The sequence below is a fragment of the Rana temporaria genome, chromosome 6 (genome assembly GCF_905171775.1).
Source record: "Rana temporaria chromosome 6, aRanTem1.1, whole genome shotgun sequence".
Taxonomy (NCBI): Eukaryota; Metazoa; Chordata; class Amphibia; order Anura; family Ranidae; genus Rana; species Rana temporaria.
The window spans coordinates 151,345,673-151,372,761 of NC_053494.1; the positions used below are offsets into that span (position 1 = coordinate 151,345,673).

The window sequence follows — 27,089 nt, forward strand, 5'->3', positions numbered from 1 at the left end:
GTATATCAAAGCAAATTTTCCCATAAGAAATAATGGAAATCCAGGTGATTCGTTCCACAACCATTTATTCAAAAGTCCTTCAGTCTAGTCCATATAAAAAGATTATAGCAATGTTACTTCAAGGCAAATTCAGGGAATGCCTAGTTAATCTTCCTGTAATGTCAGATCCAAATCACATCAATTAACCACTTCCCGACCGCCGCATGTAGATATACGTCGGCAGAATGGCACGTACAGGCACATGGGCGTACCTGTACGTCCCTGCCTAGACGTGGGTCGGGGGTCCGATCGGGACCCCCCCCGCTACATGCGGCGGTCGGATTCCCACGGGGAGCGATCTGGGACGACGGCGCGGCTATTCGTTTATCGTTCCCCGGAGCTGATCGCTCCCGGAGCTGAAGAACGGGGAGAGCCGTATGTAAACACGGCTTCCCCGTGCTTCACTGTGGCGGCTGCATCGATCGAGTGATCCCTTTTATAGGGAGACTCGATCGATGACGTCAGTCCTACAGCCACACCCCCCTACAGTTGTAAACACACACTAGGTGAACCCTAACTCCTACAGCGCCCCCTGTGGTTAACTCCCAAACTGCAACTGTCATTTTCACAATAAACAATGCAATTTAAATGCATTTTTTGCTCTGAAAATGACAATGGTCCTAAAAATGTGTCAAAATTGTCCGAAGTGTCCGCCATAATGTCGCAGTCACGAAAAAAATCACTGATCGCCGCCATTAGTAGTAAAAAAAAAAAAAATAATAAAACTATCCCCTATTTTGTAAACGCTATAAATTTTGCGCAAACCATCGAGCGCTTATTGCGATTTTTTTTACCAAAAATAGGTAGAAGAATACGTATCGGCCAAAACTGAGGAAAAAAAAAATTTTTTATATATGTTTTTGGGGGATATTTATTATAGCAAAAAGTAAAAAATATTGCATTTTTTTCAAAATTGTCGCTCTATTTTTGCTTATAGCGCAAAAAATAAAAACCGCAGAGGTGATGAAATACCACCAAAAGAAAGCTCTATTTGTGGGGAAAAAAGAACGCCAATTTTGTTTGGGAGCCACGTCGCACGACCGCGCAATTGTCTGTTAAAGCGGCGCAGTGCCGAATTGTAAAAACCCCTTGGGTCATTTAGCAGCATATTGGTCCGGTCCTTAAGAGGTTAAGATGAGGATCCGGCTTAGGGGTCATGCACACTGCAGCTCAAAAAATATTTGAGCTTTTATTTGAGTTTTAAGAAGCTTGTGCTTTTTTTGTGCTCTTGTGCATGTTTTTATTGAGTTTCTTTGAGCTTTTTTGAGCATAAGTGTTTTTTTTTTTACAAACCCTAAAGTCTATGGGTACAAGTCAGATAGAAGTGCCTCGAAGTAGTACAGGAAACTTTTCTAAAGCCAGAGCGACTGCAGTAGTGCTAATTAAGACATCTCTCATTGACTAAAATGGGATGTCACATGACTTGGAGCCTCACATGTCGGATTCCAAACTACATGTATTGCAAGACTTCGCTTGTTTATCAAGTTAAAATTGCCCCAAAAAAATGTGCTCGTCTCGCAGACCAAGTTACTCGCAATCCAAGGTTTTACTGTATGTACAAAGATCCTTAAGCATTTTGGCTTACAAAAAGACTGTATGTATTAAACAAATAAAAAGGATGTTTGCAGTTTGGATATTTGTGTGGCGTCTGTTTCCGTGTTCTGCAGAGGCCATACTGGAGTATATTAGATGAATGAAAATGTTCAGGTAGCTGAGAAGAAAGTTGTAAATCAAATCAAAAGGTGAACACACCATGACAACACGGCAGCTGTATGTAGTGTTTTGTAGTGCAGATAGACTAGGTAGGTTAGTTAGTGGATAGAGCATGTAGGCAGTGTAGAATATATAATACAGTGCCCCTGCATTGCCACGAAATGAGATTTGCCATCGGATGAGATGGTCCGCCTCCATCACATCCTATTGGCTCACTCCTGTCACGTGACATATTTAAACGTCAAGTATCGTCGCGAACATCAGTCTCAGCTAGGCTATCATAGGGAGAGGATCTCCTCTCCCTGTGATAGCTGAAGCTGCACGGAGCTGGTGCACGGAGCTATTTGCGTAGTGCTGCGCCTGCGCACTACTACTTTACCTGCACCCGATGCTCTACTTTCTGTTCCCCGTTCCCTGAGCCTTAACGGGGGACGGGGAGTAGAGCTGCGGGCGCGGGATGTAGTTAGCGCTGGCGGGAGGCACGCTGACAGCGATATCGGGCAGAGGGATGCCGATATCGCTGTAGATCCCGAAGTGACATTGTAATGAAGGAGAACATTTTCTAGCCTGACATTGTAATAAAGAACATTTATTAGCCTAGTAAATGTATGAGCTTCTGTGGCCCGATTCCGCTCTCGGAATCGGGCCACAGAGGCCATGTGAGCTCCGTGCACCAGCTCCGTGCAGCTTCAGCTATCACAGGGAGAGGAGATCCTCTCCCTATGATAGCCTAGCTGAGACTGATGTTCGCGTCGATACTTGACGTTTAAATATGTCACGTGACAGGAGTGAGCCAATAGGATGTGATGGGGGCGGACCATCTCATCCGATGGCAAATCTCATTTCGTGGCAATGCACCGCCAGTGTAGAATAAATAATGCAGTGCAGTCAGTGTAGAATATATAATACAGTGCAGGCAGTGTAGAATATATATTACAGTGAAGTCAGTGTAGTGTATATAATACAGTGCAGAGTATATACTACAGTTCAGTGCAGAGTATATACTGTAGTGTAGAGTATATAATGCAGTGCAAAGTAATGATATCATCTTTCAATCACATCCCACACCTATGCTCTGGCACCAATACACTTGCAATATCGGCATTATCTTCTCGATTACCCATCCAAAAAGCATTGTTACATCCAATACCAGGGGTCACCAAACTTTCTAAGCAAAGGTCAGTTCACTTCAGACTTCAGGGAGGGCGGCTGTGGTCAGTGGGAGTAGAAAATGTCCCAGCAACACAGTAAGTGGACAAGACCTCAGGCTTGGTGATCAGCAGGAGGACAAAGATTACATATTGCATGTGGTCAGTAAGAGGAGGAATAGTGCCCCCATCACTGGTATTAGTGGGAGGAATAGTGCCCTCGTCACTGGTGTCAGTGGGAGGAATAGTGCCCCCATCACTGGTATTAGTGTGAGGAATAGTGCCCCCATCACTGGGATTAGTGGGAGGAATAGTGCCCCCATGAATGGGATTAGTGGGAGGAATAGTGCCCCCATCACTCGTATTAGTGGGAGGAATAGTGCCCCCCCGTCACTGGTATTAGTGGGAGGAATAGTGCCCCCATCACTGGTATTAGTGCGAGGAATAGTGCCCCCCCGTCACTGGTATTAGTGCGAGGAATAGTGCCCCCCGTCACTGGTGTCAGTGCGAGGAATAGTGCCCCCCGTCACTGGTGTCAGTGGGAGGAATAGTGCCCCCCGTCACTGGTGTCAGTGGGAGGAATAGTGCCCCCCGTCACTGGTGTCAGTGGGAGGAATAGTGCCCCCGTCACTGGTGTCAGTGGGAGGAATAGTGCCCCCGTCACTGGTGTCAGTGGGAGGAATAGTGCCCCCGTCACTGGTGTCAGTGGGAGGAATAGAAATCCATATCTTGGGGCCGTTTACAAGCGATGGGCTCAGGGGCATTTCTCCCATCCTGGTCTAAACCCAACAGAGCAATCCTGCCAGGAAGCCGTCATCTGTCCGTGGCCAGTCATAAGCAGCCGAAGGCATTCCCTGACTTTCTGCCACACCTAGACACGCCCCTTGTTTACATGTGGCTGAGGGGTGGGCAATGCCTTGGCTGCTTATGATTGGCCATGGACAGATAATCGCTTCCTGGCAGGATTGTTCTGGTGGGTTCAGACTAGAGGTCGACCGATATGGGTTTTTCTCTGGCCGATGGATATTTAGAAATCGGGGCGGCCGATGGCCGATATATGTTGCCGATTTTTGCGGCCGATAAAATCTAGGGTGGAGAACTGGGGGGGGGGTTATTGTTTAGGGTGGAGAGGTGGGTGCAGCCTATCAGTGTCACCTCATTAGCACCCACCAGTGCAGCCTATCAGTGTCCATTAGTGCCCACCAGTGCAGCCTGTCAGTGCAACCTCATCAGTGCCCACCAGTGGAGCCTATCAGTGCCACCTCATTAGTGCCCACCAGTTCAGCCTGTTAGTGCAACCTCATCAGTGCCCACCAGTGCCACCTCCAGTTCAGCCTGTCAGTGCCACCTCATTAGTGCCCACCGGTGCAGCCTATCAGTGTCCATCAGTGCCACCTCATTGGTGTCCATCAGTGCAGTAGATTTCCACCCAGCACACCCCTGCCTCAGATCCCTTTACAATCTGCCTTTCTTTTTTACATAATAATCGGCCGACCTCTAGTTTAGACGATCCGAACATTCCTGAGCCCATCTCTACCGTTTACCTGATTGCTCACCCTTTTCCGGTATCCTCATGAGCACAGGAGTGGGAAAATGTACTTTATTTGGTGGTGGCTCATAGTAAAAAAATAAATAAAAAATAAGGACATTTTCCTGGCCCTGCAAAGGATACAAACAAATAATGCTCACCTATGAGACACATCAGGAGTGCGATTTTTCTTTTGACAAGGTCATAGAAATGACATAAAACATTCTATTATAAGGTGCCAGGAATAAAAACATGTCTGGAAATACTGGAAAAGGAAGCGATATGATCATTCCTCATGGGGTTTAGTAAATACAAGGGATTTACTAAAAACAAATATACTGCACTTCACGAGTCGCTCCGATTGTTCCCGAGAGGCAGAGCGGCGGTCTGTCTATGTAAACAAGGCAGATCGCCGTTCTGCTGGTAGAGGAGACAGATCCTGTGTTTCTGTCAAGCGGGAACACGGACCTATGTCTTCTCCCAGCCAAAGCACCTCCCCCACACAGTTAAAAAGCATTCCCCCCCCAGGAGCACATTTAACCCTTTTATAGCCCCTGATGTTAACCCCTTCCCTGCCAGTGTAATTAGTACAGTGACAGTGCATAATTTTTAGCACTGATTACTGTATTGGTGTCACTGGTCCTCAAAAAGTGTCACCTAGTGTCAGATTTGTCTGCCGCAATGTCACAGTCCAGCTATAAAAAATAAAAAAAATATCCCATAGCTGTAGACGCTATAACTTTGCGCAAACCGGTCAATATTCGCTCATTGGGATTTTTTTACCAAAAATATGTAACAGAATACATATTGGCCTAAACTGAGGAAGAAATTTAATTTTATTTGGAGTGTTTTATAGCAGAAAGTAAAAAAAAAGCAACACTTGAGTGGTTTAACCACTTCAAAACCGCACGCCGTCATATGAGATCAGACAAATAGGAAGGAGGGGGGGTGGGGGGCAGAGATCAGACACACAGGAGGGGGGGGGGGCAGAGATCAGACACACATGAGGGGGGGGGGGCAGAGATCAGACACACAGGAGGGGGGGGCAGAGATCAGACACACATAAGGGGGGGGGCAGAGATCAGACACACAGGAGGGGGGCAGAGATCAGACACACAGGAGGGGGGGGGGGGCAGAGATCAGACACACAGGAGGGGGGGGCAGAGATCAGACACACAGGAGGGGGGGCAGAGATCAGACACACAGGAGGGGGGGGGCAGAGATCAGACACACAGGAGGGGGGGGGGGGCAGAGATCAGACACACAGGAGGGGGGGGGCAGAGATCAGACACACAGGAGGGGGAGCAGAGATCAGACACACAGGAGGGGGGGCAGAGATCAGACACACAGGAGGGGGGGCAGAGATCAGACACACAGGAGGGGGGGCAGAGATCAGACACACATGAGGGGGGGCAGAGATCAGACACACATGAGGGGGGGCAGAGATCAGACACACAGGAGGGGGGGCAGAGATCAGACACACAGGAGGGGGGGCAGAGATCAGACACACAGGAGGGGGGGGCAGAGATCAGACACACAGGAGGGGGGGCAGAGATCAGACACACATGAGGGTGGGGGCAGAGATCAGACACACATGAGGGGGGGGGCAGAGATCAGACACACAGGAGGGGGGGCAGAGATCAGACACACAGGAGGGGGGGGCAGAGATCAGACACACAGGAGGGGGAGCAGAGATCAGACACACAGGAGGGGGGCAGAGATCAGACACACAGGAGGGGGGGCAGAGATCAGACACACAGGAGGGGGGGGCAGAGATCAGACACACATGAGGGGGGGCAGAGATCAGACACACATGAGGGGGGGCAGAGATCAGACACACAGGAGGGGGGGGCAGAGATCAGACACACAGGAGGGGGGGCAGAGATCAGACACACATGAGGGGGGGACAGAGATCAGACACACATGAGGGGGGACAGAGATCAGACACACATGAGGGGGGGGCAGAGATCAGACACACATGAGGGTGGGGGTAGAGATCAGACACACATGAGGGGGGGGCAGAGATCAGACACACAGGAGGGGGGCAGAGATCAGACACACAGGAGGGGGGGCAGAGATCAGACACACAGGAGGGGGGGGCAGAGATCAGACACACAGGAGGGGGGCAGAGATCAGACACACATGAGGGGGGGCAGAGATCAGACACACAGGAGGGGGGGGCAGAGATCAGACACACAGGAGGGGGGGCAGAGATCAGACACACATGAGGGGGGGACAGAGATCAGACACACAGGAGGGGGGGGCAGAGATCAGACACACATGAGGGGGGGACAGAGATCAGACACACATGAGGGGGGGGGCAGAGATCAGACACACAGGAGGGGGGGCAGAGATCAGACACACAGGAGGGGGTGGGCAGAGATCAGACACACAGGAGGGGGGGGCAGAGATCAGACACACAGGAGGGGGGGGGGGGGGCAGAGATAAGACACACAGGAGGGGGGGCAGAGATCAGACACACAGGAGGGGGGGGCAGAGATCAGACACACAGGAGGGGGGGCAGAGATCAGACACACAGGAGGGGGGGGCAGAGATCAGACACACAGGAGGGGGGGCAGAGATCAGACACACAGGAGGGGGGGGCAGAGATCAGACACACAGGAGGGGGGGGGGGCAGAGATCAGACACACAGGAGGGGGGGGGCAGAGATCAGACACACAGGAGGGGGGCAGAGATCAGACACACAGGAGGGGGGGCAGAGATCAGACACACAGGAGGGGGGGGGCAGAGATCAGACACACAGGAGGGGGGGCAGAGATAAGACACATAGGAGGGGGGGCAGAGATAAGACACACAGGAGGGGGGGCAGAGATCAGACACACAGGAGGGGGGGGCAGAGATCAGACACACAGGAGGGGGGGCAGAGATCAGACACACAGGAGGGGGGGCAGAGATAAGACACATAGGAGGGGGGGCAGAGATAAGACACACAGGAGGGGGGGGCAGAGATCAGACACACAGGAGGGGGGCAGAGATCAGACACACAGGAGGGGGGGGCAGAGATCAGACACACAGGAGGGGGGGGGCAGAGATCAGACACACAGGAGGGGGGGCAGAGATAAGACACATAGGAGGGGGGACAGAGATAAGACACACAGGAGGGGGGGCAGAGATAAGACACACAGGAGGGGGGGCAGAGATAAGACACACAGGAGGGGGGGCAGAGATAAGACACACAGGAGGGGGGGGCAGAGATCAGACACACAGGAGGGGGGGGCAGAGATCAGACACACACGGGGGGGAGAGATCAGACACACAGGAGGGGGGGGGGCAGAGATCAGACACACAGGAGGGGGGGCAGAGATAAGACACATAGGAGGGGGGGCAGAGATAAGACACACAGGAGGGGGGGGCAGAGATCAGACACACAGGAGGGGGGCAGAGATCAGACACACAGGAGGGGGGGGGCAGAGATCAGACACACAGGAGGGGGGGGGGGCAGAGATCAGACACACAGGAGGGGGGGCAGAGATAAGACACATAGGAGGGGGGGCAGAGATAAGACACACAGGAGGGGGGGCAGAGATAAGACACACAGGAGGGGGGGCAGAGATAAGACACACAGGAGGGGGGGCAGAGATAAGACACACAGGAGGGGGGGGCAGAGATCAGACACACAGGAGGGGGGGGCAGAGATCAGACACACACGGGGGGGAGAGATCAGACACACAGGAGGGGGGGCAGAGATCAGACACACGGGGGGGAGAGATCAGACACACACGGGGGGGAGAGATAAGACACACAGGAGGGGGGGGGGCAGAGATCAGACACACAGGAGGGGGGGGGGCAGAGATCAGACACACAGGGGGGGGGGGGCAGAGATCAGACACACAGGAGGGGGGGCAGAGATCAGACACACAGGAGGGGGGGGCAGAGATCAGACACACAGGAGGGGGGGGGCAGAGATCAGACACACAGGAGGGGGGGGCAGAGATCAGACACACAGGAGGGGGGCAGAGATCAGACACACAGGAGGGGGGGGCAGAGATCAGACACACAGGAGGGGGGGGGCAGAGATCAGACACACAGGAGGGGGGGCAGAGATAAGACACATAGGAGGGGGGGCAGAGATAAGACACACAGGAGGGGGGGCAGAGATCAGACACACAGGAGGGGGGGGCAGAGATCAGACACACAGGAGGGGGGGCAGAGATCAGACACACAGGAGGGGGGGCAGAGATAAGACACATAGGAGGGGGGGCAGAGATAAGACACACAGGAGGGGGGGGCAGAGATCAGACACACAGGAGGGGGGCAGAGATCAGACACACAGGAGGGGGGGGCAGAGATCAGACACACAGGAGGGGGGGGGGGCAGAGATCAGACACACAGGAGGGGGGGCAGAGATAAGACACATAGGAGGGGGGGCAGAGATAAGACACACAGGAGGGGGGGCAGAGATAAGACACACAGGAGGGGGGGCAGAGATAAGACACACAGGAGGGGGGGCAGAGATAAGACACACAGGAGGGGGGGGCAGAGATCAGACACACAGGAGGGGGGGGGCAGAGATCAGACACACACGGGGGGGAGAGATCAGACACACAGGAGGGGGGGGGGCAGAGATCAGACACACGGGGGGGAGAGATCAGACACACACGGGGGGGAGAGATAAGACACACAGGAGGGGGGGGGGGGCAGAGATCAGACACACAGGAGGGGGGGGGGGCAGAGATCAGACACACAGGGGGGGGCAGAGATCTTATTGTCAGGATGACTCCACTAACTATCAGAAAATCTGAGGAATTTCTCACACACAGTATTTCTGGTGATCGGCCAGCTTGGAGCGGTTTGGGATCCGGTGTGAAATCCGGTGTTTTTGTGGCACACAAAGGGGACGCCTCTCTCTTCAGTGATAGAAATGTGACAAAGCCGCTCATACACCTCTCTGAGAATGGAGCTTTGTGTGGAGGACACGGCGTTAGTCGCCATCAAACTGGCAAAACGCACCAAAGAGCTACTTTGCGGCAGTTGTGGGCTGTAGGGCCGCCCATGGAGATCAGTGATTGGATGGTGAGGAGTCACTGCCCTGGAACCGGCATGTCCATAACAAGGTGAGATATGTGACCCGCCCCCTCCCCCCCCACTACTTCCATAGGACCTTCGCAGCTCCGCCTCCTACACAGCACAGCGACCAATCATCGGGCTCAACACGGTCATCAGGGGAGGGGCTTAACTGGGGGCATTGGAACCAACATGACAGGTATACAGGATAGCACAGGACAGATCAGAGGGGTATATAGACACATGACAGGTATACAGGATAGCACAGGACAGATCAGAGGGGTATATAGACACATGACAGGTATACCGGATAGCACAGGACAGATCAGAGGGGTATATAGACACATGAGAGGTATACAGGATAGCACAGGACAGATCAGAGGGGTATATAGACACATGAGAGGTATACAGGATAGCACAGGACAGATCAGAGGGGTATATAGACACATGACAGGTATACAGGATAGCACAGGACAGATCAGAGGGGTATATATACACATGGCAGATATACAGGATAGCACAGGACAGATCAGAGGGGTATATAGACACACAACAGGTATACAGGATAGCACAGGACAGACCAGAGGGGTATATACACATGGCAGGTATACAGGATAGCACAGGACAGATCAGAGGGGTATATACACATGACAGGTATACAGGATAGCACAGGACAGATCAGAGGGGTATATACACATGACAGGTATACAGGATAGCACAGGACAGACCAGAGGGGTATATATACACACATGACAGGCATACAGGATAGCACAGGACAGGACAGACCAGAGGGGTATATACACATGACAGGTATACAGGATAGCACAGGACAGATCAGAGGGGTATATAGACACATGACAGGTATACAGGAGAGCACAGGACAGATCAGAGGGGTATATAGACACATGGCAGGCATACAGGATAGCACATGACAGATCAGAGGGGTATACAGACACATGACAGGTATACAGGACAGATCATATATTAGAGTGTAAGCTCTTATCGTGTAAAGTCACACACACTGGAGAGATATGAATGGTGTATAATAATGACACACAGAGGAGGGGGGAGGGGAGATCTGTCACACACAGCCCCTCACCGGGAAGACATGGTTGGTTCTCCTCCGGAGATCTCCACACTCTGCTCCCCTCATATCACAGCCAGCCTGTCCTCACTGCACAGCGGAGCTCTCTAGTGCCACCTGCAGGCTGGAGGGAGGAGAAATCCTAATCCTCTATTCAGCTGCCGGAGACCGCACAGGCAGTGCGCGGTGGCGATGAGTCATAGCGCGCGGTGGCAGAGCGTGTTGGCGATGAGTCATAGCGCACTCGCCTGACACCAGCGCCATTTTGTCCCGTTATAAGGAGCACCGAGCATCGTCTCTTTGCTTCGCTTGTGACAGGACAGCGCCCCAGGTGTAATCATCCGAGTACTACAACCACAGCGACTTCCCTAATCTATCGGAGAGACAGTAAGTGTCATTATTTTCCATTATTTTATCGGTGAGGCCGGGCAGTGATGTTAGGGGGGGGGGGGGACACATTGTGGGGGGTGCAGAGTGGAATGATCACATCTGTCATAATGATCGGTACCCCTTCACCTTCCCAGCTTTATAATCATCAGAAGTCCATGGGGGGAGGGCGGTGCCTGTCTCCCCAGTCATCCAATCAGGTCAGGCTGTCCCTCGAGCCCCCCCCCCCCCCATCACCATAGACCCCCCCCTCTCCACCCGTCATTATAATACCCTATACTACGCCCAACCGTCATTATAATACCCTATACTACCCCCACCCATCATTATAATACCCTATACTACCCCCAACCGTCATTATAATACCCCGGTCCCCGACCTGTCATTATAATACCCTATACTACCCCCACCCATCATTATAATACCCTATACTACCCCCACCCAGGGCCATCTTTTCCATTGGGCACGCTGGGCAGTTGCCCGGGGGCCCTGCTTGCCTGGGGGGCCCCACCGGCTGCCCAGCAAGTAAAAAATTGTGGAGAGTGACGGGTTAGAACTGCCCATGCCCAGTTTGCAGAAATCACAAAGAAGATCCGATCTTCTCTGTAAGGGGGGAGTGAATGCACAAATGTAAGGGGGCACTGATATAAAGGTTCCCCCAGCTATATTAGTGACCCCCCTTACCTTAGTGTATTTACTCTACGGAAGGTGGTCTCTGGTCACCAGCGTGCCCCCCACATCAGAGTTCCCCTTTACATCAGAGTCTGCAGGATTCCCCCTTACAATGCAAGGGGGAACTCAGTCTGCGGACCCTGATGTAAGTGGGAAAGAGAAAGTTGTGGACTCTTATATAAGATGGTCTCTGATCACCAGAGCCCCCCTCCACATCAGAGTTCCCTTCTTAGATCCTGATCTGCAGCGTTCCCCTTTACATACGAGTTCCCTTTCACTGTAAGGGGGAATCCTGCAGACTCTGATGTTAGAGGAAACTCTGTGCTGGCTGGGTTATAGTAACCTGACCTTCATGTCATTTTTTTTTTTTTTTTTTTAACTTTTGTTTAACTTAAACACATTGCTAATAGCACTAGCTACTGTATATGTTTATAGTTTAAATACTGACATTTGCATTGTTCGGCACTGAAAACTGTAATTGTAGGTACTTTTTTTGCACTGGCAGTAAAAGACGTGGTTCTGCCAGTAAATTTTATGATTTTTGTCAGTAAATTCTCGTGCGTGATTGTGTAGACAGGGCCCCAGTGCACTGTATTGCCCGGGGGCCTATAATGCTCTTAAGATGACACTGCCCCCACCCGTCATTATAATACCCTATACTACCCCCACTCATCATTATAATACCCTATACTACCCCCACCCGTCATTATACTACCCCAACCTGTCATTATAATACCCTATACTACCCGACCCGTCATTATAATACCCTATACTACCCCCACCCATCATTATAATACCCTATACTACCCCGACCTGTCATTATAATACCCTATACTACCCCGACCCGTCATTATAATACCCTATACTACCCCGACCCGTCATTATAATACCCTATACTACCCCAACCCGTCATTATAATACCCTATACTACCCCAACCCGTCATTATAATACCCTTTACTACCCCCACCCGTCATTATAATACCCTATACTACCCCAACCCGTCATTATAATATCCTATACCAGGCATATCCAAAGTCCGGCCTGCGGGCCGCGATGTCCACTTTTGAGCGGCCCGCCTGGTTATCTACACACATATATATCTTTGTTGGCCCCTGATGATCTCCCAGCGCCAGGGCCACAAAAGATATACCGTATTTATCGGCATTTAACACATACTTTTTTTCCCCTTAAAATCAGGGGTGTGTATTATACGCCGATCCCTGCTGCCTGTGAGGGGAAGAGGAGCGAGCGCCGCCGAAATAGCCCAAGCCGAGTGTACTGTGTACTCGGCTAGGCTCGGCTCCGCTCGCAGTCATGCCCAGTCCCGCCATTGAACGTGTGTTATGTCCATCATAGAAGCCAGGCCAAGGGGCGGGACTGCAAGAGGAGCCAAGTACAGCCGATTACACAAGACATCCGGCTCTATCTCGGCGGCAAAATTTAAAACTAAGAAAGCTTAATTTTTGGGCACGGCTGGCTACAGATGGACACTTGGGCTTTGCTGCAGATGGACACTGATCATTCCTGGCAATGGTGAGTGCATTCCCGGCAATGATAGGTGCTGCATTCCTGGCAATGGTGAGTGCATTCCCGGCAATGATAGGTGCTGTATTCCTGGCAATGGTGAGTGCATTCCCGGCAATGATAGGTGCTGCATTCCTGGCAATGGTGAGTGCATTCCCGACAATGATAGGTGCTGGATTCCTGGCAATGTTGAGTGCATTCCTGGCAATGTTAGGTGCTGCATTCCTGGCAATGGTGAGTGCATTCCCGACAATGATAGGTGCTGGATTCCTGGCAATGGTGAGTGCATTCCCGGCAATGATAGGTGCTGCATTCCCGGCATTGGTGAGTTCATTGCTGGCAATGATAGGTGCTGCATTCTCGGCAGTGGTGAGTGCATTCCCGGCAATGATAGGTGCTGCATTCCCGGCAATGGTAAATGCATTCCCAGCAATGATAGGTGCTGCATTCCCGGCAATGGTGAGTGCATTCCCGGCAATGATAGGTGCTGCATTCCTGGCAATGGTGAGTGCATTCCCGACAATGATAGGTGCTGGATTCCCGGCAATGGTGAAAGCATTCCCGGAAATGGTGAGTGCATTTCTGGCAATGGTGGGGCTGCATTCCTGGCAATGGTGAGTGCATTCCTGGCAATGATAGGTGCTGCATTCCCGGCAATGATAGGTGCTGCATTCCTGGCAATGGTGAGTGCATTCCTGGCAATGATAGGTGCTGCATTCCCAGCAATGGTGAGTTCATTCCTGGCAATGATAGGTGCTGCATTCCTGGCAATGGTGAGTGCATTCCCAGCAATGATAGGGGCTGCATTCCCGACAATGGTGAGTGCATTCCCGACAATGGTGAGTGCATTCCCAGCAATGATAAGGGCTGCATTCCCGACAATGGTGAGTGCATTCCCGGCAATGATATGTGCTGCATTCCTGGCAATGGTGAGTGCATTCCTGACAATGATAGGTGCTGCATTCCTGGCAATGGTCAGTGCCTGTTAGGGGTGCAATGGATCAAAAAACTCACGGTTCGGATCGTTCCTCGGATCAGGAGTCACGGATCGGATCATTTTTCGGATTGGCAAAAAAAAAAATTCTCCCCCACTGTAATATCCACATCTCTCTCCCCCCCACTGTAATATACACATCTCCCCCCCCCCACTGTAATATACACATCTCCCCCCCCCCACTGTAATATACACATCTCCCCCCCCCCCCACTGTAATATACACATCTCCCCCCCCCCACTGTAATATACACATCTCCCCCCCCCCCCCCGCTGTAATATCCACATCTCCCCCCCCCACTGTAATATCCACATCTCCCCCCCCCCCCCCCACTGTAATATCCACATCCCCCCCACTATAATATAGGGCGGCCGCTGCCGGGTGTACCAAGATGGCCGCGGCTCCGGAGCTAGGCCGAAGCCGCGGCCTTTCCTAATGTTATTGCCGCGGCTCCGGAGCTAGGCCGAAGCCGCGGCCTTTCCTAACGTTATGGCCATGGCTCCGGAGGTAGGCCGAAGCCGCGGCCATAACGTTAGGAAAGGCCGTGGCTTCAGCCTAGCTCCGGAGCCGCGGACATAACATTAGGAAAGGCCGCGGCTTCGGCCTAGCTCCGGAGCCGCGGCAATCCGCGGATCGCAGTGTGTGCCGTTCCGAAGGGGGTGACCCGTTCTGATCACGGATCACCTGTGATCCGTTGCAGCCCTAGTGCCTGTGTGCGGAATGTAGACATGTGCCATTTACAGTGTTTGAACTACTAGATCTATTCATCAGGGCAAAGGTTTGAAATATGCCAAAATCTGTAACCCATAGCAACTAATCTATGGCCTAGATTCAGGTACGGCCGATCTATGTTGCGCGGGCGTAGCGTACCGTATTTACGCTTCGCCGCCGCAACTTAGAGAGGCAAGTGCTGTATTCACAAAGCACTTGCCTCCTAAGTTACGGCGACGTAGCGTAAATGGGCCAGCGTAAGCGCGCGTAATTCAAAGTAGGCTGTAGGGGGCGTGTTGTATTTAAATGAGGCTTGACCCCATGTAGATGCATGGCCGAACGAACGGCGCATGCGCGCGCATTCTCAGTATCACGTCGTATTTACGCCCAAAGATACGTTGGCTCAATGCCTGTGACATGAACGTAATTTACGCACAGCCCTATTCGCGTACAACTTACGCAAACGACGTAAAAAGATAGGCTTGTTCCGACGTCCATACATTGCATGGGATGCGCCACCTAGAGACCAGCTTTATCTTTACGCCGGCGTATCTCTAACTTAAACGGCGTAACTAATTGCGACGGGCGCACGTACGTTCGTGAATCGGCGTATCTAGTCATTTTCATATTCTACGCCGAACTCAACGAAAGCGCCACCTAGCGGCCAGCGTAAATATGCACCCTAAGATACGGCGGCGTAGGAGACTTACGTCGCTTGTATCTTAGCCTAATTTAAGCGTATCTGGTTTCCAGAATACGCTTAAATTTACGACGGTGCAGATTCGGACTGATACGCCGACGTAAGTCTCTCAGAATCTGGCTATATGTATTTTTCAATGAACTGACATCTGGTTACTATAGATTACTGCACTCTGCACAGCATCATGTACCCTTTAACCACGTAAGGACCGAGCCTCTTTCTGAGATTTTGGTGTTTATAAGTTAAAAACATTTTTTTGCTATAAAAAAAAAAAGAAAAAAAAATATATATCTATTATATATATATATATATATATATATATATATATATATATATATGTGTGTGTATGTATGTATGTTTGTTTGTGGTTTCTAACACCCTAGAGAATAAAATGGCGGTCGTTGCTATACTTTTTGTCACACCATATTTGGAAATTCACTTTATGTAATTAAAAAATAAGACAACAGTAAAGTTAGCCCAATTTTTTTTTTTTTTTTATATTAATAAAGGACTCGTAGTCCTTCACTAGTTGGGGGGGTCACATTCTTAGATATCAGGGGTTCATGCTGGGACTTGTAGTCCTTCACTAGTTTGGGGGGGCACATCCTAATGCCGCGTACACACGACCTTTTTTCATGATGTGAAAAATAAAATTTCTCTTATCGTCCATGGACGGACACAGCTCCTTAAGTCTTGACAAGTGGGTTATGTTCCCTGTTTACAGGAGAGGACTAGGCAGAAACATGTTAAATGGTTAAATACATGTTACATTAACAGAGTTGAACAGCCCCGCCCAGGGGGCGGTCCCTCCAGACATAACCCTCCTCACTGCAGCTTGCAGCCTCAGTTTCGTTCTGCCTAGCAAAGGAGATGGACGTATGGCTCCCTTTGGGCCCAGCGCCTTGAGGAGAAATTTTCTTTTATTTTCTTTTCTTTTAATTTTTTCTTAAAGAATCTTCTTTCAACTGTCGGCTGAGAGACAGGCTGGATATTATAGATCCTTGTAGTCTTCTCAGTCCGACCAGCATGCGTGGACACACCTTTGCAAAGAGGCTTGGTCTGCCACGCCATACCTCATGACTCCTGAGGTGGCCGGTGAGCTTTGCTCTGAGGTCCACATATGACTGGGCTGTGGTGTTGTCTCACTCACAGTGGACCGGGCCGACAGCTACCTCCATTGCGGTTGTAGTTCTGTCAGGAATGCGTCAGCGAATGCTCGCTCTGAGGTAAGTACAGTCCCTCCCGCTTAGGTGGGTTGGTACGGTTGGGCATTCCCGGGGTTTGGGGGGCCTTTTCTCCTCCCTCCCCTGCTCCTTTCCCTCTGCTGCATTGCAAACATTTGCCGCTGTCGGGGGGGGGGGGGGGGGGCTCCCTGAGGGGACTGTGTCTGGCCTGAGTTTTTCTGTGAGGTTTCTGTGTGTATTTTTTAATTTTTTTACACTTTTAAAAGCCTTAGAGGCTTTTGCTGTTTAAATGCTGCGTTTTGCCGCCATTCGGCCGGCTCTGGCGCCATTTTTGGGGTGGTTTTCAATTGCATTGAAAACTCCCATTGGCGGCCATTTTGCCGTAGCCGCGCTCTGAGGACGTTCGGCGGCCATCTTGGCTGACCCCTAGTGCTGAATCCTACGGTACACACAGGTCCCTCGGATGCCGCAGTCTCCTCACAGTATTTTTTCCTCCCCACACGCCGTGTGCTGTGGGCGGATGGCGCGCTGGGCAGTCTCCTCCTCGGTGAGTCCCCTGGGATACCCCCGACCAGCGCAGCGAAGGGTGAGTTGCCCTGCATAGGGCATTGGAGCTTCTGTAAATCAATGGCAATTTATACATACACACTATGTGTATGGGTTGCTCTATTGGAGTCAGTATCTGGTCCTTCCCCACCTGGGATCCCACAGATGGTTTTTTACTGTTTGTCCTGGACACCTTGGTGCCAGGGTGGGGGACTGTGGACGGGCAGGGGTCAAAGGAGTGCCCTCCTCCCCCCCCCCCCTCTTATCCCCTGGGGAATGCTCTGTCACAGATGGAGCCATTGACCAGATACCTGGGGGTGCAGGATAAGGCACTTAGAGGTGCGCTTCTCACTGCTGGACGGGACTCCCTGTAGCTGGATAGTGCAGCTGGGTTTCCGCTGAGGGCTCGGTCTTTTTTGGGATCACACAAATCAGACCGCTCTGTGTAGGTTTTCCTTCTGTGCCCTTTCTTGCTAATTTTTAAAAAAACGCGGAATGAGAAAAGCCACTGAGGGCTTTTGTAGTCCCTCACCGCCTGGCGGCTCGGTGCCCCTTGAGGGGAGCCTTTTAAGAGAGTGGGCTTCTCCTCCGGTGGTGGACCCTCCGGGCGTCATGTATAGGTGACCACCCCCCCCTATTGCGGGACACCCCCGCTTGTATGAATTTGACTGAGAAGATCCGAAGTTCTGACCCGTTCCATGTCTATCATGCTGGGGTCTGTCTTGCGGCCTATTGTGGCCACTACTCTGGATCCCAGTCGCTCACTGAGTGAGCATTTTGAACCATACAGTGGATAAATGCATTGGTGGTTCAGTGGTAGAATTCTCGCCTGCCACGCGGGAGGCCCGGGTTCGATTCCCGGACAATGCAATGAGTACTTTACTCTCTCCCGAAGTTGTTAGGCTAACGGACCTGCAGGTCCAGGGCCCTGTATATGTCTGTGATGTTTCACTGGATGCCGCGCCCTTGATATCCAGGGCTTTGGTTTCTGATGGGAGACCTTTGGGTCCTTGCTGGTTGACATTATCAAGGATGTCACTGGAGGGAAGAGCGCTCTCCTCCCTCAGGCTTCCAGGGGGAAGGGGCCCCGCCGTGGGCCGGGTCCTTCTTTTTCCAAAGCGGTCTTTTTCCGGCAGTCAGGGGCCGCGGGCGAACCTCCTGGGCCGACAAGGGCTCAGCTGGGGGGCTGATCCGTCCCTGGGTGCGTAAGCCAATTGCGCCGGCACCCGAACCCGCCAATGTATGTAGCTTCCCCTGCCCGTCTCTGAAGTGGGGGGTCGCCTTTGCTGTTAACAGCTCGGTGAACCTCCCTGCCCTCCGACAGTGGGTCTGTGAGGTGGTATCTTCGGGGTACTAGATAGGGTCCCTTCCGATCCACCGAACAGTTTTCTTCCCTCGTGTCTCCCTCTCCCGGCTCGGTCTGCCTTTGAGCAGTATGGGACTTGCTAAGCTGCGGTGTGATTTTATCTTTTCCGCAGGACTAGTGGTTTGAGGGACTCTATCTCGGTCCCAAGGATGGGCATGATCCATTCGATTTTGGGCTTCAAGGACCTAAAGGTCTTTGTGAATGATGGGTAGGTCCGCTCGGAATCCATTCGTTCAGTGGGGTAGCCACTTGCACTTCGGTGCAGAAGGTCATAGGTACGACCCACCATGGGGCTGCTACCTATATAGCTTTTAGCTGCGCTCCATCCGGGGGACTTTCTGGCGTCCTTGGACATAAGGACGCATACATGCTTGTTCAACTTTGCGCAAGTCATAGAGTTTTTCTGTGCCTCGCGATGGAGATGCCCACGGTCAGTTGTGGGCCTTCCTTTTGAACTGGTGCCAGCAGCCCGGCTAGCTCAGTCGCAGGGTCGTGGGTTCGTGTCCCACGTTGGGCGCCACCAATGATTTTCACCAAGGAGTTTTGCACTTATCCTATCCTTGTTGGGACAGCGAGGCTTTGCTGTCGTGGCTACTTAGACGACTTCCTGACTCAGAGGTTGTGTCTGTGGCTTTTCGGACCCTCCGTGAATTCGGGTGGGTGTTAAACATTTGTAGTCGGCCCTGGTTCCGACTCAGTTTGGATTGCCTACGACTTCCGGACTCCTCGGTGGCAAAGGTCTTTTTTTCTCCCTGGAGAACTTGCAGACTCTTCAGTCGGTGGTGATTATTGACATCACGCAATTGGTCTCTCCGTTTGCAAGCAAATTCTAGGTCTGTGGATAGCCTCCTCCGAGGCGGTAGAGTATGCCTAGTTCCACACTCGTGTTTTTTTCCAGAGGGAAATGCTGTCGAATCTCTGGTCTCTGAATCATCAGATTCAGGTACGCCACCTAGTCAGTGTCTCTCTGAATTGGTGGCTGGGATCCCTGACTTTTCGGTCTGGGAGGTGGTTTCTTCCCTTCTGTGGAGATTACAATGGACGCCAACCTCTAGGGTTGTGAGGGCGTCTGGGGGGTCCGGTCGGCCCAGAGCCGCTGGACGTGAGTGGACCTACGACCACACAGGCCTATATGCGCTCAATCTCGGTAACTGCCCAAGCTCGGGCCTGGTTAGCACCTGGGTGGGAGTCCGCCTGGAAATACCAGGTGCCGTAGACCTTGTCTACCGTTACTTGCCCTAGTACTATGGGCGGTACTATGAGAGGCTATGCCTCTCCTCATGGTCGAGGGGGTTGCAAGGTCGTCCGATCTTGATTCAACCTAACAACGCCACGCCGGTGGCTTCGGGCTACCATCAGGTATGCCGGCAGGCGGGCTACTGGAGTCGCCTGATGTTGAATCAGGACAACTGGTCTTGGTACATGGAGTCAACTCCCTGGCAGGAGGTGAGCCTCGCAGGGCATGGATCTCCTAGCCACTCGTCTCAGCCACAGGGGTATCAAGGTTAGTGGCCAGATCTAGCGATCTGGTACAGACGTGCAAGTTGCGCTGGTGGCCCTGTGGGGTCTGTCTCGGCGACTTTTATGCCTTTCCCCCATTGTAGTGGCTTCCCCACAGAGTGGAGGCTGAGGAATCCCGACGATTTTAATAGCTTCAGATCCTGGGTGCGCCGATTTCGGCCGCCTGGTAGCGGAGGTACCCTGGCGGTAGCCAGGGCAGGAGGTCCTCCTGTCTCGAGGTCCCATACTTCCTCCTGTTGTACAGTCACTGACTTGCTCAACAGGGCTATTGGAAGCCAGACTTTAAGGGACCGGGGTCTGTCCGACCCGGTCACCTCAACAATGCTGAGTGCACGGTAGTCTTCTTTCGGTGAACCTACCGTCGTGTCTGGCGGACCTACATCTCTGGGTGCAAGGAGATGGAGTGACGTCCACGGACGTACTCGGGGTCCATCGGCCTGCTGTTTTTACAGCTTGGTGGATCAAAAAATTAGCTTAGAGCACCGTTTGGGGGCAGATTTCAGCCTTGGCTGTGTTCTTTCAGTGGCCTTTCTGCGGCCGTTCCCTGGTGGGTACCTTTTTTTGTGGAGGGGGCTTATCCTATACCTTACCCCCCCTTGGCCCATCTTTTCCCCCATGAGTTTTGACTCTGGCGCTCTCGGTTCTTCGGGAATCTTCCTTTTGGAAACATCAGAGAGATTTTCTCTTGACACTATATCAGAAGTGGCCCCTTTAAGTGGCTTTACCTCTGTTAGAGGGGTTTCTGAATTGGCGCTCTTGTCTTGCAAGCCGCCATGTTTGATCCTTCATAGCCTTAGGTGGTGGTGCGTCCGCGACCTACCCTTCTTCCGAAGGTGGTTTCGGCTTTTTCGCCAGAATAAGGACATTGTTTCTCACATCTTTCTGTCCTCGGCCGCCGCATCCTACAGAGGTTGCCTTTCATACTTTAGGCGGGGTACGCACTTTGCGGGTATACTAGCCTGCTACTGCTCAGTTTCGGAAGATCTGACTCTTTAGTGTCGGTGTCTGGTCCACAAAAGGGGACTGACAATCTCGTTGCCCACCATTTCTCGGTGGATCAGGTAGGCTGTCATACAGGCCTGTGTTCCTAAGGGGCGGGCCCCCCTTTTACGGTCCGACAACATGCGTCGGTCTCAGGTGTGCGAGGCGGCGACTTGGTCGTCCGTTCACAGCCTTTCCAGAATTTACATGGTTGCTGTGAGTGCATCTTCTGATGCTTTTTTTCGCCCGCTAGTGTTTGCAGGCGGCCGTTTGAAGTTGCATCTCCTCCGTTTGAGGAGCTCTGCTTGTTTTGGGGTGAAGTTAAAATTGGTTTTACTGATATATTTCCCACCCCTCGTTTTTTGACACTGCTTGGGGACGTCCCACTTGTCAAGACTTAAGGAGCTGTGTCCGTCCATGGACGATAAGAGAAAATAGGATTTTTTGTACTCACCGTAAAATCCTTTTCTCTGACGTCCATGGACGGACACAGCTCCCACCCCTCCTTTTTAGGTTTGTACTGCTTGTTACGAACTGAGGCTGCAAGCTGCAGTGAGGAGGGTTATGTCTGGAGGGACCGCCCCCTGGGCGGGGCTGTTCAACTCTGTTAATGTAACATGTATTTAACCATTTAACATGTTTCTGCCTAGTCCTCTCCTGTAAACAGGGAACATAACCCACTTGTCAAGACTTAAGGAGCTGTGTCCGTCCATGGACGTCAGAGAAAAGGATTTTACGGTGAGTACAAAAAATCCTATTTTTTTTGTGTGGGAAAAAAACACGCATGCTCAGAAGCAAGTTATGAGATGGGAGCGCTCGCTCTGGCAAAACTAGCGTTTGTAATGGAGATAGCACATTCATCACGCTGTAACAGACTGAAAAGCGCAAATCGCCTCTCACCAAACTTTTACTAACACAAAACCAGCCCAAAGGGTGGCGCCATCCGAATGGAACCTCCCCTTTATAGTGCCGTTGTACGTGTTGTACGTCACCGCGCTTTGCTAGAGCATTTTTTTTTAACGGTCTTGTGTAGGCAAGGCCGGCTTATCAAGAACCAGTTCGAAAACAACGTCGCTTTTTCTAGACCATTAAAAATGGTCATGTGTACGCCACATTAGAGCTCAGGCATTAATGCTTGGACTTGTAGTCCCTCACTACTTGGGGGGGTCAGGTCCTCAGCTGTGAGGGATTCTTACAGGGACTTGTATGCACTTTAGTTCCTGGAGGCCATGGTGGTCTGAGTCCCCCACGGGCCCTGGAGGGCCACATTGTCCTCCCTGCCCCTCCCCCCACCTTTGTGATCATGGAAAAGCTTAGACTGTTTTCCTGGTTCATCACTTTGCCACTGCCAGCCCTCCCCTGGTCATTACTTTCTATGTAATCTTAACAGTGAGGCCGCCATCAGGCAGGACAGCCAGTACAGATGTAGGGGGCCCAAGAGTCTCCAGGGGCCCCATTAGACTCTCCTGGCACCTCCATCCTGATGTGTGCTGAACAAAGTCCAGAGCCCAGTGCAAGTTCCGACACTGAGCTCCGGTAACTAGCTGGCCTGAAGGGGGCGCCCCGGACACCTTCCCCGTTTCTCCATCTCTTGCAGGATGACTGGGTACCGAAACACAGCGATAACACCTTTATGGAATCCTCCTCCCAGCACACCCCCCTTAATCCCTCCTCCCAGCACAACCCTCCCTTAATCCCTCCTCCCAGCACAACCCTCCCTTCATCCCTCCTCCCAGCACAACCCTCCCTTAATCCCTCCTCCCAGCACAACCCTCCCTTAATCCCTCCTCCCAGCACACCCCCCTTAATCCCTCCTCCCAGCACAGATCTCCCCAATTACTTTTTCCAGGACAGATCCCACAAATCCTATCCATTGCCTCCCCCCAGCACAAATCCTATCCAATCCCTCCCCCCAGCACAAATCATTTCCACTCCCTCATCCCAACACAACCCCCCAATCTTTCCTCCCAGCACAAATCCCCCCCCCCCAAAATAAATAAAATCTCCACCAAAAATCCCCACCATAATTCATCCTTCCAGCACAACCCCTCCCCCCCCAATCTTTCCTCCTAGCACAAATCCCCCCAATTACTTCTTCTAGGACCGACTCCACCAATTCTTCCTCCCAGCACAGATCCCCCCAATCCTTTCTAGCACAAATCCCCCCCCCCCAAAAAATAAATAAAATCTCCTTGCAGCATAAATCCCCACCATAATTCATCCTTCCAGCACAACCCCTCCCCCCCCCAATCTTTCCTCCTAGCACAAATCCCCCCAATTACTTCTTCTAGGACCGACTCCACCAATTCTTCCTCCCAGCACAGATCCCCCCAATCCTTTCTAGCACAAATCCCCCCCCCCCCCCAAAAAAATAAATAAAACCTCCTTGCAGCATAAATCCCCCTCCAATCCCTCCTTCAACCACAAATTCCCCCAGTCCTTTCTAGCACAACCCCCCCCCCCCCCCAAAAAAATATAACCTCCTCGCAGCACAAATCCCCCCACCCCTCCTTCCAGCACAAACACCCCCCCTAAATAAAACCTCCTTACAGCATAATAACCCCCCCCCCCCAATCCCTCCCTCCAGCACAAATCCTTTCCAATCCCTAATCCCAGCACACCCCCCAATCTTTCCTCCCAGCACAAGTCCCCCAATTACTTCTTCTAGGACCAATACCACCAATTCTTTCTCCCAGCACAGATCCCCCCAATCCTTTCTAGCACAAGTCCCCCCCCCCCAAAAAAAAATAAATAAAACCTCCTTGCAGCATAAACCCCCCTCCAATCCCTCCTTCGACCACAAATTCCCCCAGTCCTTTCTAGCACACCCCCCCCCCCCCCAAAAAAAAATATAACCTCCTCGCAGCACAAATCCCCCCACCCCTCCTTCCAGCACAAACACCCCCCCTAAATAAAACCTCCTTACAGCATAATAACCCCCCCCCCCAATCCCTCCCTCCAGCACAAATCCTTTCCAATCCCTAATCCCAGCACCCCCCCCAATCTTTCCTCCCAGCACAAGTCCCCCAATTACTTCTTCTAGGACCAATACCACCAATTCTTCCTCCCAGCACAAATCCCCCCTATCCTTTCTAGCACACATTCTCCCCCATCCCTCCTTTTAGCACAAATTCCCTCCGTCCCTCCTTTTAGCACAAATGCCCCCCCCCCCTGTTCCTCCTCTTATCACCCGTCTCTCCTCTTATCACAAACCCCCCCCCCCCCCCCAGTGGAATTCCACTGTACTGAGAATTATACCCAGCATACAGGACAAGAGAAGTGGTACTGTGCAGGGTCCATACATACAGAATAAGAACAGATACTGAGAATTCTACCCAGCAAACCCAGCCATTTAAATTACCATATTACAGTTTAATTATATGTAAAATCTATAAAATGATATAACATTTATTTGGCTACAGTGTTACATGACCAAGGTATTCCCAGTCAGTTTCCAGGCCTGAAAAGTGTCAGTTGGTATGAGGTGTGTGACGTCACAGTGGGCTGAAGTTGTTTCAAATCATTCCTGCTCTGGGAGCTGAGCGAGTCACATTATAAGATTGTGTTTCCTGCGATTATTGGCATTTTTATTCAAATATATTTCCATTATCATATTATTATTGTATATATTAATATTAAACATTTTTTTTTTTTTTTTTTTCAGGTACACCGGCATAAAGATGCCCCGACCTTCTCGACGCCGGTCAGGTGGAAGGCGACGCCAGGAGGGAGGAGCGGAGCCGATCGCCCACCGGACGAGAGGACGGCTTCGGAGGCAACGAGAGGATGCCGCCAGGGATCAGCAGCCAGCGCCTCCGAGACCACCGGCAATGGAGCAGCCTACCTGTTCCATTTGCCTGTGTGAGTATAGTGAGGAGGACTCTTTTCAGTTAAGCTGTACTCACAGATATCATTTTTCTTGTATTTACAGTTGGCTTCAAGGGTCCCCAGGCCTGACATGTCCCTTGTGCCGGGCGTTGGTTCCAGTTTGGTATGTATGTCAACGTGAAGACGGTAGTGTGTATATTATGTAACGTGCAGACGGTGTGCACATTGATGGTCTCCTGGTGATTGATGCAAATGGTTCCCCCATCCCACTTTCCCAGGTTGTACAATGTTCTCTTTCAGATCCCCTGAAAACATCATGGGGTACAGGGGGTCCCCGACTTCCGAACGCCCGACTTACTGACGATCTGTGCATGCGCGGCTAGACGGAACCTCGGAAAACATCGGAAACTGTCAGAAATGTTCGTAATTGCCATTCTGCGCATGCACAGCCTTTCAAAGGAACATCGGAAAATGTCGGAAATGTTCGCAATTGCCGTTCTGCGCATGCACGGCTTGACTTATGAACATTTCCAACTTAAGAACAAAGCGAAAGTCCCTAACGCGTTCGTAAGTCGGGCACCCCCTGTAATGTATTATACCAGTGATGGCGAACCTTGGCACCCCAGATGTTTTGGAACTACATTTGCCATGATGCTCAATTACACTGCAGAGTGCATGAGCATCATGGGAAATGTAGTTCCAAAACATCTGGGGTGCCAAGGTTCTCCATCACTGTATTATACCAATGTGTATATTTATACGTCAGACTATTACTACAGAAAAGGAGTCGCTTTACCTTGATTGAGCTACTACCTCTCAGGTGAGTACTACAGAAATGTAGTCGCTTTACCTTGATTGAGGTAATACCTCTCAGGTGATCACTCCAGGCAACTAATACAGAAAAGGAGTCGCTTTACCTTGATTGAGCTACTGCCTCTCAGGTGAATGCTACAGAAATGTAGTCTCTTTACCTTGATTGAGGTAATACCTCTCAGGTGAATTCTACAGAAAAGGAGTCACTTTACCTTGATTGAGGTAATACCTCTCAGGTGAATGCTACAGAAATGTAGTCACTTTACCTTGATTGAGGTAATACCTCTCAGGTGAACACTCCAGGCAACTAATACAGAAAAGGAGTCGCTTTACCTTGATTGAGCTACTGCCTCTCAGGTGAGTACTACAGAAATGTAGTCACTTTACCTTGATTGAGGTAATACCTCTCAGGTGAATTCTACAGAAAAGGAGTCACTTTACCTTGATTGAGGTAATACCTCTCAGGTGAATGCTACAGAAATGTAGTCACTTTACCTTGATTGAGGTAATACCTCTCAGGTGAACACTCCAGGCAACTAATACAGAAAAGGAGTCGCTTTACCTTGATTGAGCTACTGCCTCTCAGGTGAGTACTACAGAAATGTAGTCACTTTACCTTGATTAAGGTAATACCTCTCAGGTGAATTCTACAGAAATGTAGTCACTTCACCTTGATTGAGGTAATACCTCTCAGGTGAACACTCCAGGCTATTATTACATTAACATCAATGGATCCACCTGGATGTCTCCAGGCAAACTAGGGCCCTGCGAGGGCTCGTGCGACCTCTCCTCAAAGTAATTCGTAAAGCTGAAGCTATTTGTCGCTGGGGTCACCCTTTTCATTTAAGTGTGCGGAAGCAGGGCTCTGACTTCTGTCTTCGATCCCCAGACCAACTACCAGAGCTGTTCAACTTCCTAGACAAGCCTGCTATCAGCATCCCCAATTAACATGACTATCTGCTCACCCATGAGGCACTCGCCTCTCCCATACCCAGACCACAGCGGATCAGGCGACTATGACACACACTGGACAACATACAATGACTGGCATGCATTGACTTACACTAACAGAGGACGTCCAGATGTACATGAACTGACCACTCCATGCTTTAGAGAGATAAACACAGACAGACAATCAAATTAGGAGAGAGTAGATTGCACACACAGATTATAGGATGAGGCCTACTACAAACATACATCCAACATTAGAAAAAGGATGACTAGCATCCAGTAGGGTAGCTTAGTGTAGTTAGTGTAGGTCCTGCCCTAGAAGAGTCTACCTTGTCGTGGTGGGCAGGCTTGGAATCTCTTGGTCAAAAGTGTG

The 27,089-nt window shown here is 51.2% G+C and overlaps 1 non-coding gene across 1 annotated transcript; it reads left to right on the forward strand.

Annotated features, from left to right (window-relative positions):
• The first annotated feature begins 18,055 nt into the window (after positions 1 to 18,055).
• Positions 18,056 to 18,126, forward strand: TRNAG-GCC. The gene has a single exon. It is a non-coding gene; the product is annotated as a tRNA-Gly (tRNA).
• The last annotated feature ends 8,963 nt before the right edge of the window (positions 18,127 to 27,089 follow it).